This window comes from Salmo salar, chromosome ssa09, assembly GCF_905237065.1.
Source record: "Salmo salar chromosome ssa09, Ssal_v3.1, whole genome shotgun sequence".
In the NCBI taxonomy this organism is placed as follows: Eukaryota; Metazoa; Chordata; class Actinopteri; order Salmoniformes; family Salmonidae; genus Salmo; species Salmo salar.
The window spans coordinates 37,328,843-37,341,850 of record NC_059450.1 but is presented as its reverse complement, the minus strand read 5'-3'; the positions used below and the strand labels follow the sequence as shown (position 1 = coordinate 37,341,850).

Sequence of the window (13,008 nt, the reverse complement as noted above, 5' to 3'; positions counted from 1 at the left end):
GTAGTTGAGGTGACATTTCTGAAGGGGGCGGCGGCCGGGTGTTGGTGTGTTCTTATTAGATCTGAGCGAAAGGCAGCTATAGGGGTGTATACATTTGGCACAAAATGTTTTGCAACGGTGTGCCTCCTAATGAAATGTGAGAGGAGGGGAGGGGGCGCACCCCCACCACACTGAAATGTGTCTATAGCTGCCATTTAAAGTCACCAGCTCACGACAGGAATGTCGGGCCCCTGCGCACAGAGATTATGTACTAGACGCGTCTACTTTATTTTTAAAACATGGGGTGGGTCAAACGCTGGCTGACGGGAATGAAGAATGAGCGTGCTGTGTGCGCGGCCGCAAGCTTTACAACCCCTTTCCCCACCTTGCCCGCTCCGGCTCTCCACGAGCGTTCCATCCAAGAGTCCACTGCCGTGACCAGGACCCGTCTAGTGATTCCATGGGAGTATTAATGGGGTTTTAATTCGAGGGAAATAAAAAGGTGTATATTTTCCAGAAGGATTATATCAAGCATAGGTGAGTTTGTTGGATAGGGAACAGTTTCATGCAAATTCACACTGGTGAAATGTCTCCATTCTTTAAAACAAATTATGGGAAATATAGTTACAGATGTTAGTGAGTATCTGCGTTTTTAAATATATTTATTGACATAGCGGTGGAATATTAGTGAGAATATTTTCTAAAAGTAGACACCAGTGGCTAATTTTGGTTACCACCTGTTGTTCCTCAATGCAAAACGTGTTGAAGGACATTCATTTCCATTCAAATACCGCGATGGATAAACTGTTGTAGCTTACCTAACCTTGTATTTCTTGTTAATTATTCTGACACAAGCGTATATTAAGTATCACTTCTAACTTTGAAAGGCCTTCCTTGAAAGACTTTCATTCGGTAGGCTAGGCTACTCGTTAGTTAGGTGGGTGTAAGGTGAACTTTGAGGGTGCGCACTCAAACGGTCTCGATGCAGACTTTGGTCGCGTCGCTCGCAGATCATTCTCTGTAGTGTTATCGAGAGAGAGATTAATACAATATTATCTTAAAGTTGGTGTCTGCTGGGCAGGATGATATACTTTACTATTTAATCCTCTTCATCAATCCCCTTTGGTACTTAATTTAACATGAGGCCACAGAGAGCGCTCCAATTCAACATCTTTTACATTTGAGTCATTTAGCAGAAGCTCTGATCCAGAGCGACTTACAGTGGTGAATGCATACATTTCACTTCATACATTTTTGTATTTTTTTCCTGTGCTGGCCCCCCGTGGGAATCGAACCCACAACCCTGGCGTTGCAAACACCATGCTCTACCAACTGAGCTACAGGGAAGGCACTTCGAGCTGTGTCCTTGGTACATAGCCGAAAATAATAGAATAGAATAATGTGATTTGGTTGCAGCAAAATGCAGACAGACTGGGCATGTTGTTCTCCTCTCTCCACTAGGAGGATGGCACTGTTACATCATCCTATTGCTTACATTCTGCACTCTACATGAGTGGGAGACAATATTGGGGCAACAAAACTTTTCATATCAAGTTAACCTAATAGGGAAGGTCCAGGGCACTCAATCCCTCTCTCCATCTCTCCATCTCCCTCTCTCCGTCTCTCTCTCTCTCCCTTATTTCTCTCTTACCTCCCTTCTCTCTCCTCACCCTTTCACTATCAACTCTCTCTCCTCAACCTTTCACTGTTATCTCTCTCTCTCTCTCTCTCTCTCTCTCTCTGCCAAACAAACACAAAGCAGTGTCACTACAGCTTCCTAAAATCAGTGAATGAAAACAGCTGTGTGGTGTGATAGCCTTTGGTTTTGAATAATAGTGAAATTAGTTCAACAGCTTACCGAGTTCCCCTTAAAACGAGAAATGTGAGTATGCCATGGAGCCTTTCCAGCAGTCTAGGATGTGTCCCAAATTGCACCCTATTCCTTATTAAGTGCACTACTTTTGACCATAAGACTTTGCTCAGAACTAATGCACTATAGGACATAGGGTGCCATTTAGGACACAAACTTACTGTAAACACACTCCAGGAATAGTTTACTATCGATCCCCTTTCTCCCTTTCCGCTTTCCTATAACCTCTACCAAGATCAAACTCATCCATTATGGCGCTCCAAACCAGGTTTAGGATTACCAATGTAGTAGGCTACACATTGTGTGTGTGTGTGTGTGTGTGGGGGGGGGGGGACATCAACAATAGGAAATAACATATATGGAATCATGTAGTAAACAAAAAAGTGTTAAACAAATCAAAATATATTTTATATTTGAGATTCTTCAAAGTAGCAACCCTTTGCCGTGATGAAAGCTTTGCACACGCTTGGCATTCTCTCAATCAGCTTCACCTGGAATGCTTTTTCAATAGTCTTGAAGGAGTTCCCACATATGCTGAGCACTTGTTGGATGTTTTTCCTTCACTCTGCGGTTCTTCTCATCCCAAAGCATCTCAATTGGGTTGAGGTCAGGTGATTATGGAGGCCAGGTCATCTGATGCAGCACTCCATCACTCTCCTTGGTCAAATAGCCCTTACACAGCCTGGAGGTGTGTTGGGTCATTGTCCTGTTGAAAAACAAATGATAGTCCCAGTAAGCGCAAACCAGATAGGATGGTGTATCACTGCAGAATGCTGTGGTAGCCATGCTGGTTAAGTGTGTTTTGAATTTGAAATTAATCAATGATAATGTCACCAGCAAAGCACCCCCACATCATCACACCTCCTCCTCCATGCTTCATGTTGGGAACCACACATGTGGAGATCATCTGTTCCCCTACTCTGCGTCTCACAAAGACACGGCAGTTGGAACCAAAAATCAAAAATGTGGACTCATCAGACCAAAGGACAGATTTCCACGAGTCATTGCTCGTGTTTCTTGGCCCAAGCAAATCTCTTCTTCTTATTGGTGTCCTTTAGTAGTGGTTTCTTTGCAGCAAATCGACAGTGAAGGCCTGATTCACACAGTCTCCTCTGAACAGTTGATGTTGAGATGTGTCTGTTACTTGAACTCTGTAAAGCATTTATTTGGGCTGCAATTTCTGAGGCTGGTAACTCTAATGAACTTATTCTCTGCAGCAGAGGTAACTCTGGGTCTTCCTTTCCTGTGGCAGTCCTCATGAGAGCCAGTTTCATCATAGCGCTTGATGGTTTTTGCGACTGCACATGAAGAAACGTTCAAAGTTCTTGAAATTTTCCAGACTTGACTGACCTTCATGTCTTAAAGTAACGATGGACTGTCATTTCTCTTTGCTTATTTGACCTGTTCTTGCCATAATATGGACTTGGTATATTACCAAATAGGGCTATCTTCTGTATACCACCTCTACATTGTCACAACTCAACTGATTGGCTCAAACACATTAAGAAGGAAAGAAATTCCACAAATGAACTTTTAACAAGGCACATCTGTTAATTGAAATGCATTCCAGGTGACTACCTCCTGAAGCTGGTTGAGAGAATGCCAAGAGTGTACAAAGCTGTCATCAAGGCAAAGGGTGGCTACTTTGAAGAATTTCAAATATAAAATATATTTTGATTTGTTTCACACTTTTTTGGTTACTACATGATTCCATATGTGCTATTTCATAGTTTTGATGTCTTCCCAATTATTCTACAATGTAGAAAATAGTAAAAATAAAGAAAAACCCTTGAATGAGCAGGTGTGTCCTCACTTTTGACTGGTACTGTATATAATGTCTTCCATATAGCCACATTTCCTCATCTCATTGCATGCTCCTCCCCCATCAATGTGTTTTGGTTCTTCCCTTATGCACTACGCTTTTCCGCCCACTTACTATACCACAGGTCAATATAGTCTACCAGTCAACTGTCCATCCTGCCCTCTATCCATATTGACAATAGTGGTCAGTGATCGTTTGTCCAGGTCTGCAATAGATTAACTAGCAATCATACCATACATAGAATCATTCAAATGTTCACCATGTTCAATATAAATCCACAAGATAGTGGAATATCTGACAGGCAGTGGAGAGGCCAGGTGCGTCATTACACATGAAAGAACAATGAAGACATGCAGCTCAAAAAACTTCCCTATTGATTTTGTTTAGGGACAACCTACCTAGACTAGTTTACAACACCACAATCCAATTAATAATTGTAATATTGTTTTCAAGTAAGTACAAATGAGTAAACTGCAGTGAAAATGTCATCTGAATAATGACACAAAAGCCCTGTTATTTGAGAGTTTAATTCCATTCATTCCATTTGGATTAGTTGTGGGTGTACTCTGGACAGATTACAGAAAGGCACAGTAGCAGGCCAGTCTGGCTGTAGTTTTGTTTCTGATACTGATGCGCTGTCTGTTGTTGATCATCATTCTCCCAAGTTGTCCTATGTAGTGTGGCCACATGGGCCTATGCCCCCAGCAGGCCCAGTTATTCAGGAAAGCTTAACACACATTCTGCCTCCTTTCTGATCAGAGCGGCCATTCCTCGACCTAGAACCTAACGCTTCAATATAGCCTAAATATTTGTCATTTAAGTTTTAAAATGTATTACTTTTTATGTGTGGCATTAACACATCTAGTCACAATGTTTTAATCTGATTAGGCTCCTTCAATAGTCTCCTGTGGGCTACCTGCAGGCTACCTGCTGACCCGCTCCACTCTAATATACAGTAATTCCAGCATTCAAACTACGCAACCGCCATTCAATTAAAGGAAAGAGACATCTGTTACAAAACACTCAGAAGTTTAATGACATTCGGATATTGTTAAACCAAGCATTCTCTACTAAATAGAGAGGGATGTATTTTCTGTTTGTTGAGATTGACATACAAACTTGGTCCCAAAACTTTGGGGAATGGGGTGATTTTTGGACCAGCCCCCTTTCCCAACGGTCTGTCATAGATCATCTGTAGATTATTTGAGATGTTTGAAAAGAAGGACGATACATTCTGTTCTATCAGAAATACCATGCCACTTCGTCTTTCTGTTCATAGATTTCACTGACTTGTAGTAGTGTAAATTATATATATGTACTGTAAGTATACAGTGTACTGTTGTCTCTGTTTGTGTGGTAGGTCCAGTTGTGTGGTACAGTAGGTCCAGTTGTGTGGTACAGTAGGTCCAGTTGTGTGGTACAGTAGGTACAGTTGTGGGGTAGGTCCAGTTGTGGGGTAGGTCCAGTTGTGGGGTAGGTCCAGTCGGGATTAGAGGACAATCTATAGATATTGACAGTCTATCAAATTAGGAATGTGCTCCTAGATCTCAGACTGTCCCCTGAGTTTAGGGGTTGAAGCCTTTAAAAGTTACATAATGGTCTGTCCTGTCTGTTTTTTTATCCCTCTCTTTGATATGGCTTTTTCTTTACTAGCTATGTGGCAGTTTCCCTGACACAGGTTGAGCCTATGTGAATTCTCATGCCTTTTAGTCCAGGACTAGGCTTAATCTGTGTCTGGGGAACATGGTCCAATGTGTTGGTCTCTACCAGATTTACACCATGCCAAGATGTCGCAGACCTCACTTCAGCTGTTACCGTTACACTTACACACACTGTGTGGGTCGTGAGTCTTCCTAACCACACCCATCTGCCATCTCTCATTTCTCCCTCTCCACTTTCCATACCCCTCAGAAAATACAACCACTCCTCCTCCTTCCTAGACAATTACTGTGTTTACTCCGGGAAATAATATCATTTCATTGCAGCAGATATAGTTATGTAGACATTATAACCTCTGTCTGTCTGTGGCATTATCTAGAACATTCTGTTCAGACATTGTTAGAGGCTCGTTGTTGAGGTGTTTTGTGTTTGATGAAAGCGCCTCATCAGGATTGCACACCCATTTGTCTGAGGGTGACACTGACAGAAACACTGACAGGTGTTTTAGGAATAGTTACAGATGGAACATCGGCTGGCTGTGTTCTCAGATAGTTGCCATGGTTCCTCTGCTCAGTTGTTTTGTGTTTACCTAGAGATATATTACCTTTTGTGTTGGCCTTTATACAACTGCTCAAAAAAATAAAGGGAACACTTAAACAACACAATGTAACTCCAAGTCAATCACACTTCTGTAACTGTCCACTTAGGAAGCAACAACTGATTGACAATAAATTCCACATGCTGTTGTGCAAATGGAATAGACAACAGGTGGAAATTATAGGCAATTAGCAAGACACCCCCAATAAAGGAGTGGTTCTGCAGGTGGGGACCACAGACCACTTCTCAATTCCTATGCTTCCTGGCTGATGTTTTGGTCATTTTTGAATGCTGGCGGTGCTTTCACTCTAGTGGTAGCATGAGACGGAGTCTACAACCCACACAAGTGGCTCAGGTAGTGCAGCTCATCCAGGATGGCACATCAATGCGAGCTGTGGCAAGAAGGTTTGCTGTGTCTGTCAGCGTAGTGTCCAGAGCATGGAGGCGCTACCAGGAGACAGGCCAGTACATCAAGAGACGTGGAGGAGGCCGTAGGAGGGCAACAACCCAGCAGCAGGACCGCTACCTCCGCCTTTGTGCAAGGAGGAGCAGGAGAAGCACTGCCAGAGCCCTGCAAAATGACCTCCAGCAGGCCACAAATGTGCATGTGTCTGCTCAAACGGTCAGAAACAGACTCCATGAGGGTGGTATGAGGGCCCGACGTCCACAGGTGGGGGTTGTGCTTACAGCCCAACACCGTGCAGGACGTTTGGCATTTGCCAGAGAACACCAAGATTTGCAAATTCGCCACCGGCACCCTATGCTCTTCACAGATGAAAGCAGGTTCACACTGAGCACGTGACAGACGTGACAGAGTCTGGAGACGCCGTGGAGAACGTTCTGCTGCCTGCAACATCCTCCAGCATGACCGGTTTGGTGGTGGGTCAGTCATGGTGTGGGGTGGCATTTCTTTGGGGGGCCGCACAGCCCTCCATGTGCTCGCCAGAGGTAGCCTGACTGCCATTAGGTACCGAGATGAGATCCTCAGACCCCTTGTGAGACCATATGCTGGTGCGGTTGGCCCTGGGTTCCTCCTAATGCAAGACAATGCTAGACCTCATGTGGCTGGAGTGTGTCAGCAGTTCCTGCAAGAGGAAGGCATTGATGCTATGGACTGGCCCGCCCGTTTTCCAGACCTGAATCCAATTGAGCACATCTGGGACATCATGTCTCGCTCCATCCACCAACGCCACGTTGCACCACAGACTGTCCAGGAGTTGACGGATGCTTTAGTCCAGGTCTGGGAGGAGATCCCTCAGGAGACCATCCGCCACCTCATCAGGAGCATGCCCAGGCGTTGTAGGGAGGTCATACAGGCACGTGGAGGCCACACACACTACTGAGCCTCATTTTGACTTGTTTTAAGGACATTACATCGAAGTTGGATCAGCCTGTAGTGTGGTTTTCCACTTGAATTTTGAGTGTGACTCCAAATCCAGACCTCCATGGTTGATAAATTGGATTTCCATTGATTATTTTTGTGTGATTTTGTTGTCAGCACATTCAACTATGTAAAGAAAAAAGTATTTAATAAGATTATTTCTTTCATTCAGATCTAGGATGTGTTGTTTAAGTGTTACCTTTATTTTTTTGAGCAGTATATTTCATACAAAGGGAGGTATGATATTTTTGTTAAATGTATTCAGATTTATATCTGTCTATATCTGTCTATCTTGGTATTCCTTGGCAAGGTTTGATTGAATGCTGAATGATGACATCACTGCTGAATCAGATGTGAAAGAGCAGCACAAGGTAGACACACTCACATCCACTAGACGGTCTACTGCATCTTAGTGCTAGAGGCGTCACTACAGACCCTGGTTTAATTCCAGGCTGTATGACAACTGGCCGTGATTGGGAGTCCCATAGGGCGGCGCGGAATTGGCCCAGCGTCGTCCAGGTTAGTGTTGGGCCGGGGTAGGCCATCATTGTAAATAAGAATTTTTTCTTAACTGACTTGCCTAGTTAAATGAAGGTAAAATAAAATAATAACAAATAAAAGGTCAGAAATATGTGTCCTGTTTAATGACCCTACACTACTGTAGCTGTGGTTGTCTAGAGAGGAATGTGGCCATGGTTTCAGTCTGTCAGGTAGTCAGGCGTCTGCATTGATATTAGTCACCACTAAGATTCTTCGAGCAAGTCATGCTCCACGCTCCATGCTCCGCGCTCCGCGCTCCATGCCATGAAGACTTGTCAGTTTGTCCCAGAAGAAATCGATTGACGTTCTGGATATCATATCCAGTTAGGCCTAGTCTAGTGGCTGTGAGTGTGTGTCTGTGACGTCACATAGCGTAAGGACATGCCTGCTCTGTGGGAGCTAGCTCAGGTTGTGTGTTAGATGATAAGGAGATCCTCTGTGCTGTGGTCAGTGGGTGGAGCCAGTGTCATGTCTGATAACATCACCCTACACGGGACTGATACAGAGAGGAGTTGGAGGGAGACCTGGGCATGTATTCGACAGGTCCAGCGAGAGTGGTTTGGTTTTAGCCTATCATTCATCATGTTCCCCAGTAGAGACAGAGAGGGGGGAGAGGGGTGATAAAATAGGCATGCTGCACCAAAATAGAGCTATCTTAGTGGTTAACCTTCACCCGCCATTCCACACACGCACACATACACACACACACACAGGCACTCACTCACGCACACATACACACACACACACAGGCACTCACTCACGCACACACACACACACACACACACACACACACACACACACACACACACACACACACACACACACACACACACACACACACACACACACACACACACACACATTCACGCAGAGACACAAACACTCCACTGTGACAGTTGGGGGATATGTCATGCTAAAACTGGAGCCTGGGGAGGGATGAGGGAGTAGAGGGGACTATTAGCAGGAAAGGGTTTAAACCTAAATGGTATACGTTCCTAGGATGTATAGTACCAGTAAAAACTTTGGACACCCGTACTCATTCAAGGGTTTTACTTTATTTTTACTATTTTCTACATTGTAGAATAATAGTGAAGTCATCAAAAATATGAAATAACACATATGGAATCAAGTAGTAACCAAACTAGTGTTAAACAAATCAAAATATATTTTATATTTGAGATTCTTCGAAGTAGCCACACTTTGCCTTGATGACATCTTTGCACACTCTTGGCATTCTCTAAACCAGCTTCATGAGGAATGCTTTTCCAACAGTCTTGAAGAAGTTCCCACATATGCTGAGCACTTGTTGGCTGCTTTTCCTTAATTCTGCAGTCCAACTCATCCCAAACCATCTCAATTGGGTTGAGGTCAGGGGATTGTGGAGACCAGGTCATCTGATGCAGCACTCCATCACTCTCCTTGGTCAAATAGCCCTTACACAACCTGGAGGTATGTTGGCTCATTGTCCTGTTGAAAAACAAATGATAGTCCCACTAAGCGCAAACCAGATGGGATGGCGTATAGCTGCAGAATGCTGTGGTAGCCATGCTGGTTAAGTATGCTTTGAGTTCTAAGTAAATCTCTGACAGTGTCACCAGCAAAGCACCCCCACACCTCCTCCTCCATGCTTCACGGTGGGAATCACACATGTGGAGATCATATGTTCTCCTACTCTGCGTCTCACAAAGACACGTCAGTTGGAACCAAAAATCTCAAATTTGGACTCAAAGGACAGATTTCCAAAGGACAGATTTCCACCGGTCTAATGTCCATTGCTCGTGTTTCTTGGCCCAAGCAAATCTCTTCTTCTTATTGGTATCCTTTAGTAGTAGTTTCTTTGCAGCAATTTGACCATGAAGGCCTAATTCACACTGTCTCCTCTGAACAGTTGATGTTGAGATGTGTCTGTTACTTGAACTCTGTGAAGAATTTATTTGTTTTTTACAAATGCACTTGAAGAAACTTTAAAAGTTCTTGAAATTTTCCGGATTGACTGACCTTCATGCCTTAAAGTAATGATGAACTGTCATTTCTCGTTGCTTGTTTGAAATGTTCTTGCCATAATATGGACTTGGTCTTTTACCAAATCGGGCTATCTTCTGTATACCACCCCTACCTTGTCACAACACAACTGATTGGCTCAAATGCATTAAAACCTCTTACATCTAGATGTTCCGCTAGCGGAACGCCTCGCCAATATCCAATGATAGAGCGTGGCGCGAATTACAAACTCCTCAAAAATCCCAAAACTTCAATTTTTCAAACATATGACTATTTTACACCATTTTAAAGACAAAACTCTCCTTTATCTAACCACATTGTCCGATTTCAAAAAGGCTTTACAACGAAAGCAAAACATTAGATTATGTCAGGAGAGTACCCAGCCAGAAATAATCACACACCCATTTTTCAAGCTAGCATATAATGTCACAAAAACCAAAACCACAGCTAAATGCAGCACTAACCTTTGATGATCTTCATCAGATGACACTCCTAGGACATTATGTTATACAATACATGCATGTTTTGTTCAATCAAGTTCATATTTATATCAAAAAACAGCTTTTTACATTAGCATGTGACGTTCAGAACTAGCATACCCACCAAAAACGTCCGGTGAATTTACTAAATTACTCACGATAAACGTTCACAAAAAACATAACAATTATTTTAAGAATTATAGATACAGAACTCCTTTATGCAATCACGGTGTCCGATTTTAAAATAGCTTTTCGGTGAAAGCACATTTTGCAATATTCTGAGTAGATAGCCCGGCCATCATGGCTAGCTATTTTGACACCCACCAAGTTTGGCACTCACCAAACTCAGATTTACTATAAGAAAAATTGGATTACCTTTGCTGTTCTTCATCAGAATGCACTCCCAGGACTTCTACTTCAACACCCAATGTTGTTTTGGTTCCAAATAATCCATAGTTATATCCAAATAGCTGCGTTTTGTTCTTGCGTTCAAGACACTATCCAAAGGGTGACGCGCCGGCGCGTATCGTGACAAAAAAATTCAAAATATTCCATTACCGTACTTGAAGCATGTCAAACGCTGTTTAAAATAAATTTTTATGCGATTTTTCTCGTAAAATAGCGATAATATTCCGACTGGGAGAGCTTGTTTTCGTTCAAAGACTGAAAATAGAAAATGGAGTCTTCACATGCGCGCGCCCATGTCATTGTTCTCAGAACGACCACTTTCCAAATGCCCTACTGTTTTTCGCCCAGGGACTGCAGAGTCATCATTCCGCGTTCTGGTGCCTTCTGAGAGCCTATGGGAGCCTTAGAAAATGTCACGTTACAGCAGAGATCCTCTATTTTCCATAAAGAGGCTATAGAAGGACAAGAAATGGTCAGAGAGGGCACTTCCTGTATGGAATCTTCTCAGGTTTTGGCCTGCCATATGAGTTCTGTTATACTCACAGACACCATTCAAACAGTTTTAGAAACTTTAGGGTGTTTTCTATCCACATCTACTAATTACATGCATATTCTAGTTTCTGGGCAGGAGTAATAACCAGATTAAATCGGGTACGTTTTTTTATCCGGCCGTGAAAATACTGCCCCCTAGCCTAAACAGGTTAAAAAGTAAAGAAATTCCATAAATGAACTTTTAACAAGGCACACCGGTTAATTGAAATGCATTCCAGGTGGCTACCTCATGAAGCTGTTTGAGAGAATGCCAAGAGTGTGCAAAGCTGCCATCAAGGGGAAGGGTTGCTACTTTAACGAATCTCAAATATAAAATATATTTTGATTAGTTTAACTATTTTTTTTGGTAACCACATGATTCAATGTGTTATTTCATAATGTTGCTGTCTTCACTATCATTCTACAATGTAGAAAATAGTAAAAATAAAGAAAAACTCTTGAATGAGCAGGTGTGTCAACTTTTGACTGGTACTGTATGTTACAGGACTTTTTCCATTGAGATTTGTTTTTTATAGTACATTTAGAACAGCTTCTCGTAGGTCTGCGTGGATGAATGGTGTTGTGATGTTTTGGTTTGAAGTTGTTGTCAGTTATAATACTTCACAAGGCTCTCTGTGACAGTGTATCTGAGTAACACTTTCAACTACTGCACTTTACAATCTTGACATGCTCATTTACCTTTCAACATTTATTGGTAATGGTGCTTTGAATAAAGATGTATATAAATCATTGTTAATTATTATCACCTTACAGTTTCCCTCTTCCCGACATCCTGCCTGTGTGTGAGGTCCATACTGATCCTTCCGTATCTCTCCCTCCACCACTCCTCCTCTCCATCCACCACTCCTCCTCCTCCTCTCCATCCACCACTCCTCCTCCTCCTCTCCCTCTACCACTCCTCCTCCTCCTCTCCCTCCACCACTCTTCCTCCACGTCCTCCTCTCCCTTCACCACTCCTCCTTCACGTCCTCCTCTCCCTCCACCACTCCTCCTCCTCATCTCCCTCCACCACTCCTCCTCCTCATCTCCCTCCACCACTCCTCCTCGTCCTCCTCTCCCTCCACCACTCCTCCTCCTCGTCCTCCATCACTCCTCTTCCACGTCCTCCTCTCCCTCCACCACTCCTCCTCCACGTCCTCCTCTCCCTCCACCACTCCTCCTCCTCCTCCTCCTCTCCCTCCACCACTCCTCCTCCTCCTCTCCCTCCACCACTCCTCCTCCTCCTCCTCCTCTCCCTCCACCACTCCTCCTCCTCCTCCTCCTCCTCTCCCTCCACCACTCCTCCTCATCCTCCTCTCCCTCCACCACTCCTCCTCCACGTCCTCCTCTCCGTCCACCACTCCTCCTCCACGTCCTCCTCTCCGTCCACCACTCCTCCTCCACGTCCTCCTCTCCCTCCACCACTCCTCCTCCACGTCCTCCTCTTCCTCCACCACTCCTCCTCGTCCTCCTCTCCCTCCACCACTCCTCCTCGTCCTCCTCATCTCCCTCCACCACTCTTCCTCCTCCTCCTCTCCCACCACCACTCCTCCTCCACGTCCTCCTCTCCCGCCTCCACGTCCTCCTCCACGTCCTCCTCTCCCGCCTCCACGTCCTCCTCCACGTCCTCCTCTCCCTCCCACTCCTCCTCCTCATCTCCCCCCACCACTCTTCCTCCTCCTCCTCTCCCTCCACCACTCCTCACTCCTCCTCCACCACTCCTCCTCCACGTCCTCCTCTC

The 13,008-nt window shown here is 44.2% G+C and overlaps 1 protein-coding gene across 2 annotated transcripts in view; it reads left to right on the top strand.

The window, feature by feature from the left end:
- Positions 1–229: 229 nt before the first annotated feature.
- Positions 230–13,008, top strand: part of LOC106611276 (spectrin beta chain, erythrocytic) — an 80,952-nt gene continuing 68,173 nt past the window's right edge. The window contains exon 1 of one of the 2 annotated variants that reach the window (XM_014211314.2): positions 230–516. The gene's annotated coding sequence lies outside the window, so the exon portion shown is untranslated. The remainder of the gene's footprint in view (positions 517–13,008) is intronic. The other variant, XM_045723623.1, reaches the window with a different exon arrangement.